The sequence below is a fragment of the Macaca fascicularis genome, chromosome 5 (genome assembly GCF_037993035.2).
Source record: "Macaca fascicularis isolate 582-1 chromosome 5, T2T-MFA8v1.1".
Taxonomy (NCBI): domain Eukaryota; kingdom Metazoa; phylum Chordata; class Mammalia; order Primates; family Cercopithecidae; genus Macaca; species Macaca fascicularis.
In genome coordinates, this window is record NC_088379.1 from 40437230 (window position 1) to 40459217 (window position 21988).

A 21988-nucleotide genomic window follows, 5' to 3' on the forward strand; every position below is an offset into this window, starting at 1 on the left:
GGAAATGGGTGGGGGAACTTAAATGATTAATGACTTTTAACTTTTTCTAGATTAGGTATATTTTTAAAGAATATCCCAAGTACCTAGATCTTGGTTTCTAAATACTTTTGCTCACTGGAGAAATAGCTGGGTCTGGGCAAAGAAAGTACAGCGTAAGTCCAGAACATCTTACCATGCCAAAAAGCAAAGGAGTGCTCAAATGCTAATGCAGACATGACAAAAGGACATAGGAGGGTGGGGCAGTTTGAACAAAAAAAGATGTTGGCCAGGCATGCCAGTTCATGCCTGTCATCTTAGCACTTTGGGAGGCCAAGGCGGGCAGATCACTTGAAGTCAGGTATTTGAGATCAGCCTGGCCAACATGGTGAAACCCCATCTCTACAAAAAAAATACGAAAATTAGCCAGGCATGGTGGCACGTGCCTGTAGTCCCAGCTACTTGAGAGGCTGAGATGGGAGAATCTCTTGAACCTGGGAGGTGGAGGTTACAGTGAGCTGAGATCACACCACTGTACTCCGGCCTGGGCAACAGAGTGAAACCCTTTCTCAAAAAAAAAAAAAAAAAAAGAATGATGTTGATGAACTATAACACATTGGATTAAAAAAGAAGTCACAAACCCACAAATATGCATTGAAAAAATAACAGGGGGAACTCTTCTTTATAAAGGATGCCAGCTAATAAATATCAAAGGAAGAGTAGAAGAAAATCCCACTTTGCAACTACCAATGCAATCACTGATTCAGTCAACAATCATTAATAGATGCTAAAACCATTCTAGAAAGGGTAGTTGTAGGACAGAACACTCACACACAGTCTCAGAATATCACCCCACAGATTACCCAAGAAAAAAGGCATCTTTAAAAATGAAGAGTTCTGGCCGACCAGCGCATCCAAGTGGTGCTTGGCATAATCAATTCCAGGACAATGGAACAGTAGGTATCGCCACAGTCACTATGTAGCATTTTTGTCAAACATGCTTAATCTGTATCTAATCATAAGGTAACAACCGCACAAAACCAGATTGTGATACATTCTACAAAACAAAGGTATCTTTCAAGACACCAATGCCATGAACCACAAAAACAAAACAAGGTGACTATTTTAGATTAAAGGAAACTAAAGAGACAAAATGCAATGAATGACTCTGTCGATTAATCCTGGATGGGGCGGGGAGTATAAAAGACATTATTAGGATAACAGGTGAAACCTGAACACGTATTCAACTCTTATCTATATATCAGATAATATTTACTGGTGATCATCTTATTATAAGCTACGTGGGAAAATATCCTTGTACTTGAGAAATACATGTTGAAGTATTTAGGGATAAAGGGTCATAATCTCTACAAGTAACTCAGATGGTTCAGCAAACATGTTTTAAGTGTGTGTGTATAAAGAGACACAGACACAAAAAAACAGAAGAGACGGAGATAAGGCAGATTGGGCAAAATGTTAACATCTTATACAGCAGACTAGTCATAACCTATAAAAACCAGTAACCACAGTTACTTGTTGGCTATATCCACCCTGTATAAAGAGATCATAAAGGAGCTAACGGTTGAAAAGAAACTGACACAAATAGGAATATAGTTCTCCAGTGTTAGAGCATTTAGTCCATTTCTCAAAAAAAAAAATTCCAATTCTATTTCTTTTCTGAAGCAATTAATGGTTCTCAGTTGGGAGGAAGAACATTGAGAAGAAAAAAAAGAGACCTATGGAAGAGGATGACAGTGGGTAAAATTACACAGAAAAGTTCAGTTCTCCTCTACCCAGTCTGAAGAAGAGGTAGGTCTTCAAGATTTAAAACATTCTGCCTGTGTTTCCCGTCCTGGTGAGAAACCCTGTGCAGGTGTGGACTTTTCCAACAAGCCAGAAAGATTCCCTTTTCCAGATTTACACCGACCAAACACCCTGCCCAGAGAGGGCCAAGGACCTCATTCCTCACCCACCCCTGGCTGAACCTGCATCAAGGGCAGTGTCTGACACATGCATCCCAGGCCTACAGCCTTCAGCAGTCCCTGAAACCTGACATGTCTAAGACAGACATCACCCCAACAAACCCAACCCCTTGTTTCTCTTATCTCTTTTCTTGGTCTATCCAGTCTCAAAACTGCAGCTTCATATTTTGCTTCTCTTCCCACTGGCCCATTCTTCATACCTTCTCTGCCTCATCAGCATCCTCAAGGCCACACAGGCCACACGGGCTCGCACTCTCCAAGTCAAAACACCCTCTCTTTTCTGTTATTCCTCAATTTTCCATCTATGGTGTTCACTTGGCACTTTTTAAATATCTTTGCCACACAGCATTGATTCCACACCCACTGCAAGCCGGTGCTTTGCTACGTTATCTCACTTTAAAAAGCACTACAGGTCCCACACCATGGTTCTCGCTGTAATCCCAACACTCTAGGAGGCTGAGGTAGGGGGATCCTTTGAGGCCAGGAGTTCTAGGCTGCAATGGGCTACAATTGCACCACCGCACTCTGGCCTAGGAGACAGGGCAAGACCCTATCTCTCTACATTTAAAAAAAAAGAAAAAAAATCACTATAATTTTTTTTTTAGACGGAGTCTTGCTCTGTCGCCAGGCTGGAGTGCAGTGGCACCCTCTCGGCTCACTGCAACCTCCACCTCCCAGGTTCAAGCAATTCTCCTGCCTCAGCCTCCCAAGTAGCTAGGATTACAGGGGTGTGCCACCACACCCAGCTAATTTTTGTTTTTTGTTTTGTTTTCTTTGTTTGTTTGTTTGTTTTGAGACGGAGTCTCGCTCTGCCACCCAGGCTGGAGTGCAGTGCGTGATCTTGGCTCACTGCAACCTCCCCCTCCCGGGTTCATGCCATTCTCCTGCCTCAGCCTCCTGAGTAGCTGGGATTACAGGCACCCACCACTACACTGGGCTAAGTTTTTGTATTTTTGGTAGAGACAGGGTTTCACCATGTTTGCCAGGATGGTCTCGATCTCCTGACCGCATGATCTCCCTGCCTCGGCCTCCCAAAGTGCTGGGACTACAGGAGTGAGCCACTGCACCCAACCAAGAAAACACTATGACTTTATGAAGATGTTTATATCATTTTATCCCTATTTTACAGAAGAATCTGATGTTCCAACGTGGAATAATTTGTCAAAGGTCACGGAGGTAAAAAACTAATGGTCAGACCCTTGTCTTCTGGTTCTACTCTAATGCCAAGGTGCTTTGTATGATTTAGTTTTAAACACTGTCTCCTGTCCTTTAACCAAGCATAAGGTCCTTGAAGGATGAGACAAATTTTATCCATCTTTGTGCTCTCTCCAGGACCTGGCAATATTCATAACTTATGATGACTGATTTATCCATCAAGACTCCACCCAAAGACCACCTTTCTTTCTAACTTCCAGCCCCCATCCCTGCAGAAGCAACCACTCCCTCCTCCTCGGCCTCTGTGTGTTTCCACTGCAGCACATGCAAGCCTGAATGCAGGGCCCGTGGCTGCCACACATGTGCCTGGCACGCAGGAGGCACTCAGTTTTTACTGAATGAAATGATTGCGCATGGCACAGTCGGGTTTCTCAACAAGGCTGTCGTACCTTGTTAAAAAATTTGACCTCAGCTGGGTGCGGTGACTCACGTTTATAATCCCAGCACTTTGGGAGGCCGAGGAGGGTGGATCACGAGGTCAGGAGTTCAAGACCAGCCTGGCCAACACAGTGAAACCCCGTGTCTACTAAAAATATAAAAATTAGCTGGGTGTGGTGGCGGGCACCTGTAATCCCAGCTACTTAGGAGGCTGAGGCAGGAGAATCGCTTAAGCCCGGGAGGTGGAGGTTGCAGTGAGCAGAGATCACACCACTGCACTCCAGCCTGGGCATCAGGGTAAGATTTTGTCTCAAAAAAAAAAAAAAGAAAAAGAAATTGACCTCATTTTTATCTTTATCATGTACTAACGAAAATTATTTTAGGCAAGACTGACAGAAAATGGAGAAGAGAATACAGGTCTGAGCCCCTTTGCACCCTCTCTACTTTGTGTTCTCTCTACATGCTGCCCTGGGTATAGTATGTTCTAGAGTAGCAGTCCCCAACCTTTTTGCACCAGGAACTGGTTTCGTGGAAGACAATTTTTCCCCAGTGGGGCGACGGGAGGTTGGAGGGGTTTGGGATGATTCAAACACATGACGTTTATTGTGAATTTTATTTCTATTATTACATTGTAATACATAATGAAATAACTATACAACTCACTGTAATGTAGAATCAGTGGGAACCCTGAGCTTGCTTTCCTGCAACTAGACAGTCCCATCTGGGGGTGGTGGGAGACAGTAACAGATCATCAGGCATTAGATTCTCATAAGGAGTGGGCAACCTAGATCCCCTGCATGCATGTGCAGGTCACTAAAGCGCTTGTGCTCCTATGAGAATCTAATGCTGCTGCTGATCTGACAGGAGGCAGAGCTCAGGCAGTAATGCAACAGATAAGGAGCAGCTGCAAATACAGATGAAGCTTTCCTTGCTCACCTGCCACTCACCTCCTGCTGTACAGCCCTGTTCCTAACAGACCACGGAACGCTACCACTCCAAAGTCTGGGGGTTGGGGACCCCATTTGTAGAACAGTGTTTCCAAATTTTAATGTATATGTAATAGCAATCAATACAAATTACGATTCAGTATGTCTGCAGCGGAGCCCAAGATTCTGCATTTCTAACAAGTCCCCAAGAGATAACAATGCTGCCGATCCACAGAACATTCTTTGGAGTAGCAAAAACTTCTAGACAGTTATAGTGAAACTATGCCCATTTAAAGAGTATATAACATGTAGACTGAAATGACTAGACATAATTTCACAGAATGTTAATGCTAGTTGTCTCCGGGTTTCTTCTTTCTGCTTTTCTATAATTTCCATGTATTGTATAATGTCTCTTGCTGATGGAAATAAAAATTTTAAATGCTCTCTCTATATATATACATGCACCAAAAAACTGTATATTTGGACATTTCCATTCTGCACAGCTCCATCTTTATTTAAGCAACAAATATATTTAAAAGGACTAGCCTTGGGATAGAACAGGTTGGTGAATTTAGCAATTCCCTATATTCTCATTTTAACATGCAAATTAACATGAAACAGCAATTACCCTTAACAAGCAGTCGCCATTACAAGTATTGTTTTTCTCAGGTTCCTTTCCCTTAAAAGAAAGAATCCATTCAGTTGGAATACAATAAAAGGCAAACCAAATTAAGGACAGATAGAAAAAAACAAGCAGGCACTACACTGGAGCTCTTCCAAGTGGGTCAACAGAACCACATGAAAGTTGAAACAGAGATGGAAATGCTTTTCTCACAGCAGAGGTGGAATGGGCTGAGTTCCACAACAAGGTGAAATGAAATAAATTAAAGCATCATACACTGTGCACCTGAAGGTGAGGTGGAAAAGAAATGATCCTTGGAGGAGCCCCACCTCCAAAACATAATGAGGAAAGAACATTAGGAAAAGGCGATTAGAGGGCACAGATTTGCAAGAAAGCACTCCCAAAGCACCTGACCTCTCTTCAGTGGAGTTCCAATGAATACCAAGTTATATTCCCTGAGTTGTAGAAGATGTAGCCCCAGCTGGTGGGCATTTCACTCCCACTGCAATGCCTGCAGCAATTCCAGGCACTTGCTTGGCCACAGGTTTCCGGGATACAGGCAGGGCCAAAAAGAAGGTGCCCAACTATCCCATGGCCTATGCAGGGCACTCCTGGTTATAGAAGGCCTGGCAACGCCCTGCACGCTCTGCGTTCTACTCCCTTCCCGCTTCCAGGTAAGAGTTTCTCATTGCAGGATATGGGTTTTCATACTATGGTTCTCCCCACAATCCTATCTGATGTTTTTCCTTAAAGAAAAATTATGAAATTCTCTATGAAATTCCACCAAGGTTGGAACCTAGTGTTCAAAAAACCTCTAAATACAATGAAGTCAAAAATCACTTCCGTGGGTCTACACAGCATTATTAAGAAAGGGGTTCCAGGCCGGGCACAGTGGCTCACACCTGTAATCCTAGCACTTTGGGAGGCCGAAGTGGGTGGATCATGAGGTCAGGAGTTCGAGACCAGCCTGACCAACATGGTGAAACCCCATCTCTACCAAAAATACAAAAACTAGCCCAGTGTGGTGGCACACACCTATAATCCCAGCTACTCAGGAGGCGATGGCAGGAGAATTGCTTGAATCTGGGAGGTGGAGGTTGCAGTGAGCCGAGATTGCGCCACGGAACTCCAACCTGGGCAACAGAGTGAGACTCTGTCTCAGAAAAAAAAAAAAAAAAAAGAATGCGGTTTCATATCTGTGAAGTTTAGACATACTAGACATTCAGCTCAACAGAAAACAATGAGCCACTGTATCTCTATTGAATTCTGTGAGTCCAGGGCTGGGTTATTTATTCAAAGCAAGCAAGCATATGCTGAGTTTAAATATGTGATTACCTGAAATTGCAAAACTAGTATCAAACTCACCAACCTGGTGAGAGGAAAAAAAATCTGAATTTATTTGGACTTCCTTACGTTTACTTTGAAATTCAGTGTTGCTTCTAATTTTGAATTATTTTCACGTTAGATAGGGATATCTAAGTTGGGGGAAAGCTCCATAATCTTTTCAATGTTCCAAAGCCTAAAAGTCTCAATATCATAGTTGGAATTTTAGATTTAAAGAGATGTAAGAGGCATAACAATGCAATACCCAATGATGTCATCTGCAAGCAGAGACAATTTGACTAAATTGTCACCCCTATTCAACATAGTATTGAAAGTTCTGGCCAGGGCAATCAGGCAAGAGAAAGAAATAAAGGGTATTCAAATAAACAAAGAGGAAGTCAAATTGTCCGTTTGCAGATGACACGATTGTGTATTTAATACAATACACAGCCTTTTGCCTGGATTATGGTTTAAAATTCTGTTAAAACACTAAAGACCTGGGAAATGAATTTAGAAAGTTTGACTATAGGCTGATATTAAGTAATATTTGGGGGCTATTGTTAATTTTGTTTGGTATGATAATGGTGTTGTACTTTTAAAAAGAAGCTTCCTTATTGTTTGGAGATGCATGCTAAAGTATTGAGGGTTAAAATGTCATGATAGGCCAGGTGTGGTGGCTCACACCTGTAATCCCAGTACTTTGGGAGGCCGAGGTGGGCGGATCTCCTGAGGTCAGGAGTTTGAGACCAGCCTGGCCAACATGGTGAACCCCGTCTCTACTAAAAATACAAAAATTAGTGCTTACTTCGGCAACACATATACTACAATTGGAATGACACAGAGAAGATTAGCATGGCCCCTGTGCAAGGATGAAACGCAAATTTGTGAAGCGTTCCGTACCTTTCTGATGAACATCAACGCAAAAATCCTCAATAAAATACTGGCAAACCCAATCTGGCAGCACATCAAAAAGCTTATCCACCACGATCAAATTGGCTTCATCCCTGAGAAGCAAGGCTGGTTCAACATACACAAATCAATAAACATAATCCATCACATAAATAGAACCAATGACAAAAACCACAGGATTATCTCAATAGATGCAGAAAAGGCCTTAGATAAAATTCAACACCACTTCATGCTAAAAACTCAATAAACTACATATTGATGGAACGTGTTTCAAAATAATAAGAGTTATTTATGACAAACCAAGAGCCAATATCATACTGAATGGGTAAAAGCTGGAAGCATTCCCTTTGAAAACTGGCACAAGACAAGGATGTCCTCTTTCATCACTCCTATTCAACATAGTATTGAAAGTTCTGGCCACGGCAATCAGGCAAGAAGAAGAAATAAAGGGTATTCAAATAAAAAGAGAGGAAGTCAAATGGTCTCTGTTTGCAGATGACATGATTGTGGATTTAGAAAACACCATCGTGACAGGAGAATGGCGTGAACCCGGGAGGTAGAGCTTGCAGTGAGCCGAGACTGTGCTACTGCACTATAGCCTGGGCAACAGAGCAAGACTCCGTCTCAAAATAAATAAATAAATAAATAAGAAAACCCCATTGTCTCAGCCCAAAATCTCCTTAAGCTGATAAGCAACTTCAGTAAAGTCTCAGGACACAAAATCAATGTGCAAAAATCACAAGCATTCCTTTACACCAACAACAGACAAAGAGAGAGCCAAATCATGAGTGAAATCCCATTCACAATTGCTACAAAGAGAATAAAATACCTAGGAATACAACTTACAAGGATGTGAAGGACGTCTTCAAGGAGAACTACAAACTACTGCTCAAGGAAATAAGAGAGGACACAAACAAATGGAAAAACATTCCATTCTCATGGATAGGAAGAATCAATATTGTGAAAATGGCCATACTGCCCAAAGTAATTTATAGATTCAATGCTATCCCCATCAAGCTACCATTGACTTTCTTCACAGAATTAGAAAATACTCCTTTAAATTTCATATGGAACCAAAAAAGAACCAGTATACCCAAGACAATACTAAGCAAAAAGAACAAAGCTGGAGGCATCATGCTACCTGACTTCACACTATACTACAAGGCTACAGTAACCAAAACAGCATGGTACTGGTACCTAAACATATATATAGACAAATGGAACAGAACAGAGGCATCAGAAGTAACACCACACATCTACAACCATCTGATCATTGACAAACCTGACGAAAACAAGCAATGGGGAAAGGATTCCCTATTTAATAAATGGTGTTGGGAAAACTGGCTAATATGCAGAAAACTGAAACTGGAACCCTTCCTTACACTTTACATAAAAATTAACTCATGATGGATTAAAGACTTAAACATAGACCTAAAATCATAAAAACCCTAGAAGAAAACCTAGGCAATAGCATTCAGGACATAGGCATGGGCAAGGACTTCATGACTAAAACACCAAAAGCAATGGCAACAAAAACCAAAATTGACAAATTGGATCTAATTAAAACTAAAGAGCTTCTGCACAGCAAGGGAAACTATCATCAGAGTGAACAGGTAACCTACAGAATGAGAGAAAATTTTTGCAATCTATCCATCTGACAAAGGGCTAATATCCAAAACCTACAAGGAGCTTAAACAAATTTACAAGAAAAGAACAAACAACCCCATTCAAAAGTGGGCAAAGGATATGAACAGACACTTCTCAAAAGAAGATATTTATGCAGCCAACAAAAATATGAAAAAATGCTCATCATCACTGGTCATTAGAGATATGCAAATCAAAACCACAATGAGATACCATCTCATACCAGTTAGAATGGCAATCATTACAAAGTCCGGAAACAACAGATGCTGGAGAGGATGTGGAGAAATAGGAACGCTTTTACACTGTTGGTGGGAGTGTAAATTAGTTCAACTATTGGGGAAGACAGTGTGGTGATTCCTCGAGGATCTAGAACCAGAAATACCATTTGACCCAGCAATCCCATTACTGAGTATATACCCAAAGGATTATAAATCATTCTACTATAAAGACACATGCACACGTATGTTTATTACAGCACTGTTCACAATAGCAAAGACTTGGAACCAATCTAAATGCCCATCAATGATAGACTGGATAAAGAAAATGGGCCACATATACACCATGGAATACTATGCAGACATAAAAAAGGATGAGTTCATGTCCTTTGCAGGAACACAGATGAAGCTGGAAACCATCATTCTTAGCAAACTAACACAGGAACAGAAAACCAAATACTGCATGTTATCACTCATGGGTGGGAGTTCAACACTGGGAACACATGGACACAGGGAGGGGAAGATCACACACTGGGGCCTGTTGGTGGGTGGGGGGCCAGGAGAGGGATAGTATTAGGAGAAATAACTAATATAGATGATGGGATGATGAGTGCAGCAAGCCAACACAGCAAGCGTATACCTATGTGGCAAACCTGCACGTTCTGCACATGTATCCCAGAACTTAAAGTATAATTTTAAAAAATACAAAAATGAGCTGGGCAAGGTGGCGGGTGCCTGTAAACCCTGCTACTCAGGAGGCTGAGGCAGGAGAATTGCTTGAACCTGGGAGGCAGAGATTGCAGTGACCCCAGATCGTGTCATTGCTTTCCAACCCGGGCGACAAGAGCAAAGCTCTGTCTCAAAAAAATGAAGTCATGCTAGCTACAATTAATTTTTAATGATATGGCAAAAAATAATATATGTTGATTTCTACACAGAAAGCAAATAAAGAATGTTAATAATTGTAGAAATAAGAGGGGGTTATATCGGTGTTCACTGTACTGTTCTTTTTTCTATACTTGAAAACTTTTGGAAAAGCTGAAATACATTATCGGTCAAAAGCATTTATGGCCTTATAGCTTTCTCGCTCTTGTCCTGTTGTCTTGCCAAATTAGATTATAGTCCACTTATACTGGGTGATTTTCTTTCCTACAAAAGGCATTCTCACACGTTCCCACCTCTGTAGCTTTGTGAGATATAGTCTCTCAACCTGGTGTTTTATTCTCTCATCACTGTCCCTCAGGTAAGAACAAACCCATTCTTTTGGGTCCATCACAGATGTTGCCTTCTCTAGGAAAGCTTTCCTAACCCCCACCCCAACTTGAGGCCATCCCCTCTTTTCTGACTCTCAGTGACACTCTGCAGCTCACATCACAGGTATCACATTCTATCCTGCATGGTCTCTAAGAAGACATTTACTGAGAGTTTCTCATGGGTGAGGCCAGAGTCTGGAAACTCTCATGTGTTCTTCCATTTAGTCCCTACCTCAATGAGGTAGAAATTATTATTATATATTATTAGTAGTATTATTATTTTGAGATGGAGTCTCATTCTGTCACCCAGGCTGGAGTGCAGTGGCGCCATCTCAGCTCACTGCAACCTCCACCTCCCAGGTTCAAGCAATTCTCCTGCCTCAGCCTCTCGAATAGCTGGGATTACAGGTGCTCACCACCATGCCCAGCTAATTTTTGTATTTTTAGTAGAGATGGGGTTTCACCATCTTGGCCAGGCTGGTTTTGAACTCCTGACCTCATGATCCACCCGCCTCGGCCTCCCAAAGTGCTGGGATTACAGGTGTGAGGTACCACGCCTGGCCTAGGAATTATTATTATCTTCTTTTCACAGGTGAGAAAACAGGTTGAGAGGCTGGGTGACTTGCCCAAGTCATAGGGTTGGTGGATGGTAGGGCCAGGGTTCAAACCGCTCCATCTGCTTCCAAATTCCTAAGTGCTAGTGAGGGTGTCAATTGCACCATGGCTTGATCCTTCCCTACTCTATTATACCAACTGAAGGGCAGGCAGAGCATCTTATTTCAACAACATCTGTGCAAAGTCACTATGTGTCAGGCAACTGCTCTACATGATGGGATAAAGTGGCAAACGAAAAAGGACGGTATTTGACTCAGGTCAAAACTAAGGAAATCTAGCTGAGGGCAGTGGCTCATGCCTGTAATCCCAGCACTTTGGGAAGCTAACTAAGCAGGGGGAGAATCACGTGAGCCCCGGAATTCAGACCAGCCTGGGCAACACGAAGAAACCACGTATCCACAAAAAAAAAAAAAAAAAAAAATTAGCCAGGCACGGTGGGGCACACCTGTGGTCCCAGCTATTCGGGAGGCTGAGGCAGAAAGATCAGTTGAGCCCGGGAGATCAAGGCTGCAGTGAACCATGATTGTATCACTGCACTCCAGCCTGGGTGATGGAGCAAGATCGTATCGTTAAAAAAAAAAAAAAAAAAAAAAAAAAAAACCCAAGGAAAACTGATCTAATTAGTCACTAGTTGTGGATTTGAATGAGCTGACAAGGGGCCAGGCCTTGAAAGATCCTGAGGAACAGAGTCACTAGTCGTGGATTTGAATGAGTTCTGTGTCTTGACTTCAACTTGTAAGCCTCTGTTTTCCTCATCTATAAAATGGTGATGACGTCTTTACCACCCATATCACAGTATTTTTATGAGGCTAAATTACAGCATGCAACACAAACCGTAAAATATCCGAATGCTGTTACTTATTGTTATTAATATTATCAAATGGCATCTATTAAATACACATGTTTGTTATGCTTGCTAGCACATCTGTAATTTTCCAGAAGTTTGATCTAAAAACAGTTACTGTCACTGATGGTGATTTATTAGGCCAGCTTCATATAGGAAGGTTTTTATATGTGGTACTTTTTATATGTGCTGAATAAATCTGATAGGCTTTAGTTAACAAAAATATATCAATATAGCTTCATTAATTATAACAAGCATACCATATTAATATACAAATAGAAAGGGGGGTGAGGGAGTATTGAGATACCCTGTACTATCCGCTCAGTTATTCTGTAAATCTAAAAATGCTTTAAAAAAATTAAGACTGGCCGGACGCAGTGGCTCACACCTGTAATCCTAGCACTTTGGGAGGCTGAAGCAGGCGAAATGCTTGAGCTCTGGAGTTCGAGACCGGCCTTGGCAATACAGCGAAACCCCATCTCTGCAAAAATACAAAAATGAGCCAGGCATTGTAGTGCACACCTGTGGCCTCAGCTACTCAGGAGGAGGGGGCAGGAAGATGGTTTGAGCCCTGGAGGTCCAGGCTGTGGTGACCTGAGATCATGCCACTGCACTCCAGCCTGGGTGACAGAGTGAGGCCTGTCTCAAAAATAACTGATTTTTTTTTTAAGAGCACGAACATGAGGTCAGTTTTCTTGATTGGCTTATAAACTACCTCTTAAACTAATTCCAAAGAAGTGCAGTCCTGTTGTCTTTAACAAAGAAGGTGGCACTGAAACGTGTGAATGGGGCCGACTGGGGGAATGAGTTTGAACTAGGATCTCTAGCTAAACGTGCGGCACATGTCTTTTTAAACTTAATCTCATGCATTTATATTCCTCCTTTTATACAACACTAACATGTTTCGGGCTCCAAGTTCTCCGGCTTAATTCACTACGTTTTAATTAACATATCCAGGAAGGAATTTACCACACCTCCTACTCCTCTAAGTCAAGTAAAGTCAGTCCCAGAAAGGCTCTAGGAAGTTCCATTAAAAAAAAAAAAAAAGGTTGGCAATTTTTTTTTTTTTTGCTTAAAAACTGCAGTCCCAATTCCCAAGTTCTACAGACAATCTTAAACCCAGAACTTCAAGTGTCTGTCTGTACATTAACATACTCCACCATAGTATACCTGATTCCTGCCTAAAGAAGGGAGCTCAGCCTTTCACATACCCTGTCCAGAGACCCCTCTCCACTGTAACAAGAGACTCACACTGCATTTGTGAGATCTGCACATATAAAATGTCTACCACATATAAAAACCTTCCTATGTGGAGCTGGCCTAAGAAATCACCGTCAGTGGCAGCAACTGAGTTTTTTAGATCAAACTCCTGGAAAACTACACATGTGATAACAAGCATCACAAATACATAAATATTTAACAGATGCCATTTGATAATATTCATGACAATAATAAGTAACAGCATGTGTTGCATGCTGTAATTTAGCCTCATACAAACACTGTGATATGGGTGGTAAAGATGTCATCACCATTTTATAGATGAGGAAAACGGAGGCTTACAAATTGAAGTCAAGACACAGAACTCATTCAAATCCACGACTAGTGACTCTGTTCCTCGGGATCCTTCAAGTCCTGGCTCCAAGCCAGCTGTGTTTCTACTCTCTCCAGACAGAGAGACAGGACCTCTCTCTTTTAAGAATTTTCCACAGTCCTCCTGTTTTTCTCCTTCTCTGCAGACCACATATCTGTTCATGCCTCCAATCTCCTGAGCAGAATTATATAAACCAACTCGGGCCTAGGACCTGGCTCACTCACTCAGGTCCCACTGTGTTAACAAAGTGCCTTGCATGCAGTGGAAGCTCCTCACCCCCAAAAGCCCCACAACCACATAACTGATCCCGTGCTGCAAAACTGATCCACGAGCAAAAGCCAAGAGACAGAAACAGATCTCGTTCCAGTGCTTTAAAACTTATGGGAAATTCAAGGTGACTTATTTTCCTTGACCTTAAAATAATGTCGAAGTTTTACAACATGGCTGATAATCATAAATGGAAAAGGAAGTTTTCTTTTCCCCTGGGGCCCTCAGCCAGCCCTCCAATTTAGGGTTAAGATTGTTCAGAAAATGTACCACAATACTTGATTTTTGACCAGATTCCAGAAAAAGTAGGGGAGAAAAATGAGTTTTGCCATCCGTACAGCTTGGGCTGCTTTCACAGGCACTGCGCTCTTGCAAAATAAGGTCTAAAATTGACTTCTGCATATTTCTCTTTGCCAAGTTGACCATTTTGTTATTAGAACCTTTGATTCTCAGAACCTAAATCAAATGGAGAGTCAAATATTTTTAAAAGATCAAATTATTTAAAAACTTCAGCTCTGCCTCAGTACAAAATATAAAGCTCCTGGCTTTTACACAGATAGTGACTAATTCAGGGTGTTAACTTCTTGTACCTGAACGAAAATGGAAGGCTTCCAAAGTACGGGGATATCACAGAAGCTGCTGAACTGAATGGTACTTCTGTGTCTTCACAGTTTTAACATGCTCAACGGCGGAAAATGAAAACTGTTTGAAGTTGCTAAAATTCAATGCTTGCTTTGTTTTTAACCAGAATAACCAAAACTGAATATAGTCCCCCAAGATTTTTAATGTCCTGCTTACTGTATTTTTCCTTCTGCGGCCAATTAGAAATGATACTTTAAAAAAATAAAATGTTTAACTCTAGCATCAGTAACATATGTGCTTTGAATTTTTATCAGGAATGGAAAATGGGATGTGTTGAGCTATCCACATCTTCCTTCTCTTTTTTTTTTTTTTTTTTTTTTTGAGACGGAGTCTTGCTCTGTCGCCCAGACTGGAGTGCAGTGGCCGGATCTCGGCTCACTGCAAGCTCCGCCTCCCGGGTTTATGCCATTCTCCTGCCTCAGCCTCCCGAGTAGCTGGGACTACAGGCACCCGCCACCTCGCCCGGCTATTTTTTTGTATTTTTTACTAGAGACGGGGTTTCACCGGGTTAGCCAGGATGGTCTCGATCTCCTGACCTCGTGATCCGCCCGTCTCGGCCTCCCAAAGTGCTGGGATTACAGGCTTGAGCCACCGCGCCCGGCCCTCTTTTCTTTTTTGAGACGGAGTCTCGCTTTGTCGCCCAGGCTGGAGTGCAGTGGCACAATCTCAGCTCACTGCAAGCTCCACCTCCCGGGTTCACGCCATTCTCCTGCCTCAGCCTCCTGAGTAGCTGGGACTTACAGGCACCCGCTACAACACCTGGCTAATTTTTTGTATTTTTAATAGAGACGGGGTTTTACCATGTTAGCCAGGATGGTCTCGATCTCCTGACCTTGTGATCCACCCGCCTCGGCCTCCCAAAGTGCTGGGATTACAGGCACATCTTCCTTCTCTTGCATATATTATAGCATCAAACACCACAGAAATAATGAGAAATGTCTTCAAATTTCACAGCTAATAAATAGTTCCTCTCTCTTGGTCAGAAAAGCAATGGCAGAATACCAGAGGGTACTTGGGAGCATGTGTGTGCACACGTTCATGCGTGCACATCTGTGGGGTGGCTGCGGGTGGGAGTGAGGGAAAGCGACAGAGTTGGGATGCAGCTAAGACTCCTGAGGTGTCCCCTAGGATGGAAATCCTCCACCTGCCCTCTACTCTGCCACTGTGTTGTGTGTTTGGGGAAGCTGACCCATTTGACAACAGGCTGTCTTGCCCACTGGCTCCCATTTTGGTTCAGCCAATGGGGGCCTCCTACGGGAGACAAGAAGAAAAGAGGAGAATGGCTCCTTTCCCGCCAGGTTCCCTGCGTCCTGTCAGGTGGCCCTCTATATAGGGTCCCCGGGAAACTGCTTCCTCCCTCGCCCCTCAGACCTAGGAGTGGGAGGAGCTTGGCTATTACTACCCCCAGGATGCAGCCACTTCTTTGTGGCTTCTATATACCCTGTCCCCAATTTTTTTATGGCAACATTTTTAATATATGGTTTCCTTTTTGGGGTGTGTGTGTGTGTGGTGTGTGTGTGTCTGAGACAGGGTCTCACTCTGTCACCGAAGCTGGAGTGCAACGGCCCCATCTCAGCTCACTGTAGCCTTGACTTCCCGAGCTCAAGCAATCCCTGACCTCAGCCTCCTAAGTAGTGGAACTACAGGGCACACCACCAGGCTTGGCTAATTTTGTTTATTTTTTGTACAGATGGAGGTCTTATCAAGTTGCCCAGACTGGTCTCAAACTCCTGGGCTGAAGCAATCCTCCTGCCTTGGCCTCCCAAAGTACTAGGATTACAAGTGTGAGCCACCACACCTGCTTGTTTTTAATATATGTTAACAACAAGTACAATGACACTTGAGGACAGTACAAGTATCTTCACTGTTCTGACTGGGGTCTGTACAATAGTTTTCCTCCACATTAGAAGCTGACTCAATTTTTTTGAAAATAATTAAGTTCTTATATAATTTAATGAAACAATTTGGTCTCCCTATCTTCTTCCCCTCTGTTCTTCAATCCATTCTAAACAACACTAGCAGATTAATTATCCTGAAGCACCCAGGTAGGAGTGGCATTTCCCTCCACACTAGAGTCCACTATCTTCCCATTACCTACCATATGCCACCTGTTTTCTTATGGGATCTGGACTGATATGGATACCTGAAGCTTTGAACACTCCCCTAAGAAGATACTAGCCTGTAATTACTATTGTTTTGATCCTACTTTTATGACACTGTTAAAGCTAACTGTTGTGGCTGGTGAACTGAAAGGGTTTTTGTTTCTTTTAATCCACAAAATGCCATTATCTGCAATAAACCACAAGGTAGAGGATACATCTTATAATTTCAGCGATTTTTTTTAAATTACCAGATCAAGTCAGTTCTTTGCTCAAAGCCTTCTTGTCTCTCCCAGAATTAAAAATGTTTTAAGTCCTTATTCTGCCCTGCCATGCCATGCCATGCCCTCTGTATCCTGTGCCTCGCCCCACCCATATTTTTCTGTGTTCACCTCTGCCCTGGCCTCCAGTACAGCATTCCCATTCTTCAAACATGCCACACTGGCTCCACCTGGGGGCCTATGCCCCTGCAGTTCCCTCCACCTGGAATGCCACCTCCTGAGTCTTCACGTCACGAATTCCTGCTCACCTGATTCTTGTAGCCAAAAGCCTTGGCCCAGCACCACATCTCCAGCAGCCCTCTCTTGCCCCAGCTCTCTCTCTCTCTCTCTTTCTCCCTCCCTTTTTCTTTTATTCCTTGTACTTCTTCCCCCAGTTTATATTTGTTTGCTTACAATCCATCTCTTCCCGTGAGAATGTAGGGTCCCCAAGGAAGGACTTTGTTAGGATCACTATTCATTGCTACTGCCTGGAACAGTGGCAAGCAGACAGCCGGCACTCACTAAATATTTATTGAATAAACGAATAATTCAGCTGGTTAGAGAGGGGAAAAAAAGAATAGCTGGTCCACTTTCTTAATGGTTGCGGCTCAATTTCCAGTGACCAAGGAGATGCTCAGTGGTTATCTTTTGCAGATTACATTGAAGGGATTCTGTTTCCATTAAAAGATGGGTTTATGGAATAACCTGCCATCCAACATGAGGGTAGTCCACCCTGCATATCAAAACCAGCACACTGCACAGTAAACAATCAAAAATATGATCAAATGTAAATTCAGAGGCTGAGTGTGGTGGCTCATGCCTGTAATCCCAGCACTTTGGGAGGCCAAGGTGGGTGGATCACTTGAGATCAGGAGTTTGTGACCAGCCTGGTCAACATGGTGAAACCCCATCTCTACTGAAAATACAAAACTTAGCTGGGTGTGGTGGCGTGTGCCTGCAGTACCAGCTATTCAGGAGGCTGAGGCAGGAGAATTGCTTGAAGTCAGAAGGCAGAGGTTGCAGTGAGCTGAGATGGCGCCACTGCACTCCAGCCTGGGCGACAGCAAGACTCTGTCTCACAAAAAAAAAAAAAAAAGTAAATTTAAACGATTGCTTAAACTAGCAGGGAAGAGCAGAGATACCTGTAAAGGACCAGAGAGTAAATAACTGAACACTGTGTGGACTAGAGTCTCTGTGACAATACTCAACTCTGCTGCTGTACCATGAAAGTTGCTTTTCATGGCCATCCAGAAAGCTGTGCTGCCTCAGCAGGAAGAAGCTGGCCCACGGAGCTTTGATATACAGTGTGGAATATCCTCATACATGGATGAGCCAGCTGTGTTCCAATAAAACTTTATTACAAACACTGAAATACAAATTTCATATAATTTTCAGGTGTCACAAAATTCTTCCTCTTCTTTTGACTTTTCTTCAAGCATTTATTTTATTTTATTTTATTTATTTTTTGAGACAGAGTCTCGCTCTGTCACCCAGGCTGGAGTGCAGCGGCGTGATCTCGGCTCACTGCAAGCTCCGCCTCCCGCGTTCACCCCATTCTCCTGCCTCAGCCTCCAGAGTAGCTGGGACTACAGGTGCCCGCCACCACGCCCGGCTAACTTTTTGTATTTTTAGTAGAGACAGTGTTTCACCGTGTTAGCCAGGATGGTCTCAATCTCCCAACCTCGTGATCCTCCTGCCTCAGCCTCCCAAAGTGGTGGGATTACAGGCGTCAGCCACCGTGCCCGGCCTCTTCAAGCATTTAAAAATGTAAAAACCATTCTAGGCTCATGGGCCATATACAAAAACACGGGTGGAAAGATGGATTTGGCCAAGCTGCAGTTTGCTGATCTCTGGTTTAAATCATTTCTCAAGCTGGCTATTTTTGTCTTGATAAAATACATTCTACCCCATGAATCTGTTGGATATTCTACAGCTAATTAAACATGGAATAAATCCATTTGTTATAATTGGCTGGAAAAATAGTTTATTTGGGTAAACAAACATCACTAGTTCACTCTTCTAAGACTATCTTTCCACCCAGATTTTGGTCATCTTCTCACACAAGCTCTGTTAGCATCTCTTTCCTCACCTAAGTACCTTCAATCTGCCATCCTAGCGAAGAAATTCCATGGTACTCTTTCTTCCTTTTCAGAAATGGGAATTACAATGAAACTTTGGGATAGGGAGAAAAGGGTGGCTTCCCAGGCTTTGGGGCAAGGCAAATTCCAGGATAATGTTTTATGACTAAGGGTACAAAGTGTTGCCTACACTTTCCTTTCAAGTACTTTCAAACACACCCTGTTGTGTGGGCCCTGGAATGAGAACTATTTTGATTGCAGGTGCTGCTGGAATTCAGGGTCATCTGTCCCCACAAGCTATAAAATCTGCTGAAAAAGCCAGGTTGCATGATGGCATAGCCAAAAGCATGTTATTTCATAACTTAAAGCAGAAGATTTTAAATTTCACTCAATTATAATAGTCTCATTCTTCTTACATAATAGCAATATGTGAAGATATGGAATTTGAAGAAGCACATTTCATGGTATTACTCAGAAGAGTTGGTCACACATAATGAAGAGGTGTGATTAACATCAAATACATCTATGTGGCCCTAGACACACAGTAGAGAATGAGAGTACTTCACTTTAGGTCTCCAAGTATTTTAAATATTCTGAGGTTGGGTGTCCCAGCAACCCAATCAAGAAGGAATTCAAGAAGACAGTTCTCAATATTTATGCCTCTCATTTTCTTCAAACCTAGGATACATGGAACAAAACCAAAATTTACTATAACCTAATTAATCACAGACGCCACTTGCCCTACCCATTTTGAAAACAGATCTATTGGAATGTGAAATGAAAATTTTTTAAGTTCTTTGGAAGACCTCTAAGTGCTCTGCTGCTTGAAAAATTTCCAAGTAAATCAAATTCAAATAAATAGGCCAGAGGAAGTCAATGGCTTTCCAACTCCTACTGTAAGTAACACACACCCTACACATTTACTGTGAAAACGAGGGATTAAATTAAGCTTCACTTAAATTCCAAGCTGCTGGAGACACTCTCTTGAGAAAGGAGCCTTGGCTTGAAACCCTGGCATCTCATGCACATGGTCCAATTCACACCAAAGACAGCCGTCCACAAAGCTGTCCTGCCTCAGCAAGAATCTCATCTAGTCAGCTGAGCTTGGGACTGTCCATATAAATGAAATCTGAGGCCTCCAATCACAGAAGGTTGTAAGATAAGCGCCTCAGCTTCATCTCACACCTTTAATTGGAGTTTCGGAAGGAAATAAAAATGCTGACAAAGTATGCAGCTTCCAACAAAAATGATCAGAAAGGCCAAGCACAGTGGTTCACGCCCGTAATCCCAGCACTGTGGGAGGCAGAGACCGGGGGAATGCTTGAATCCAGGAGTTAAAGACCATCCTGGGCAATATAGTGAGATCCTGTCTCTACAAAAAATAAAAATAAAAATAATTAGCTGGGCATGGTGGTGCATGCCTGTGGTCCCAGCTACTTGGGAGGCTGAAGCAGGAGGATCACTTGAGACCAGGAAGACAAGGCTACAGTAAGCTGTGTTCACAATTCTGTACTCCAGTCTAGGTAACAGAGCAAGACCCTGTCAATAAATAAATAAATGAATAAACAAGAGAAGAAAATGATGAGAAAAGAATGACTAAGGAACAACTGACAACAGCAGTTGCCTGGAGAGCCTCTGAGCATTCAAACAGAAACATCCATCTTGGGACACCCAGGGCACTACTGAGTCTCCCTCTTCCTGACTTCCAGGGAGACTGTGATGCGGAAATAGCCTGGGCTTCCTGCTTGTAGTAGTTTGACAGGGCTGCCATAACAAAGTACCATGATTGGGTGGCTTAAACAATAGAAAGTTATTTTCTCACATTTCTGGAGGCTAGAAATCTGAAATCAAGATGTCAGTAGCACTGGTTTCTTCTGAGGCCTCTCTCCTTGGCTTGTAGACAGCCGTCTTCTCCCTATGTCTTCACAACATCCTCCCACTGAACACGTCTGTGCCTAATTTCTTCTTATAAGGCATCAGTCAGACTGCACTAGGACCCTCCTTAATAACTCGTAAATTTATCTTAACTACCTCTTTAAAGACTCTGTCGCCAAATACACTCACATTTCAACATATGAATTTTGGGGAGACACAATTCAGTCCATAACACTGTTGGAATCACTAACATGGCAAGGTTCTATTTCCGTTTATTCTTACCAGTGCCATGAGGCTAGACTCAGTAAACTCACAATTCAATTCTCACTAAAAATTAGCTACCTTTCTAATATAATGAAAGGATATTACATTCTACAATGTCCCAATGACACTCTGATTTTGGTTACAAAAAAAAAGCAACATATCTTTTTCATGTCTTTATGAAGTACTTTATAAAGACACACACCAAATCCAACCATAATGAAAAGTCTTTTGGGGAAACCCAAAGATTTCTAAGCACCAGTTGCCAGTCCACATTTTATAAGCATTTGCACTGTGACAATAATACAACACAAGGAAAAAAAAATAAAAGCATTCACTAGATATTCCACATTCACAGAAGGCAACTGCAAAAGAAATTTCATTCTCACTTATTTCACATGTGCCTTTTCATGTAGCCGTTCACTTCTTTGCATGAAAGGTCACCTACTGCTGTGTTAATCTAGACTACCTGCTTCCAACATCAAACTGGGTTCAACAAATAATAACACTATCAGAGATTAAGATTTCTATTCAAACCAGGTATGTGCTACAGAATGGGAGAAAATATTCACAAACCATGCATCTGACAAAGATCTAATATCCAGAATCTATAAGAAACTTAAACAATTCAATAAGCAAAAAAACAAATAACTCCATTAAAAAGTGGGCAAAAGGCTGGGCACAATGGCTCATCCCTGTAATCCCAGCAGTTTGGGAGGCTGAGGCGGGTGGATTACCTGAAGTCAGGAGTTCGAGATCAGCCTGGCCAAAAGGCCAGGTGCGATGGCTCATGCCTGTAATCCCAACTGTTTGGGAGGCTGAGGTGGGTGGATTACCTGAGGTCAGGAGTTCGAGACCAGTCTGGCCAACTTGATGCATCCCCATCTCTACCAAAAATATAATAATTAGCTGGGTGTGGTCGTGGGCACCTGTAATCCCAGCTACTTGGGAGGCTGAAGCATGAGAATTGCTTGAACCCAGGAGGCAGAGATTGCAGTAAGCCAAGATTGCAC

At 42.5% G+C, this 21988-nt stretch overlaps 1 protein-coding gene and 1 non-coding gene across 48 annotated transcripts in view; one reads left to right on the forward strand and one right to left on the reverse strand.

The window, feature by feature from the left end:
• The window catches only part of APBB2 (amyloid beta precursor protein binding family B member 2), a 409320-nt gene that overhangs the window by 295235 nt on the left and 92097 nt on the right, over positions 1-21988 (reverse strand). The window lies entirely within an intron of this gene.
• LOC123573701 (U6 spliceosomal RNA) lies at positions 7220-7326 on the forward strand. Its single transcript, XR_006698444.1, has one exon. It is a non-coding gene; the product is annotated as a U6 spliceosomal RNA (small nuclear RNA).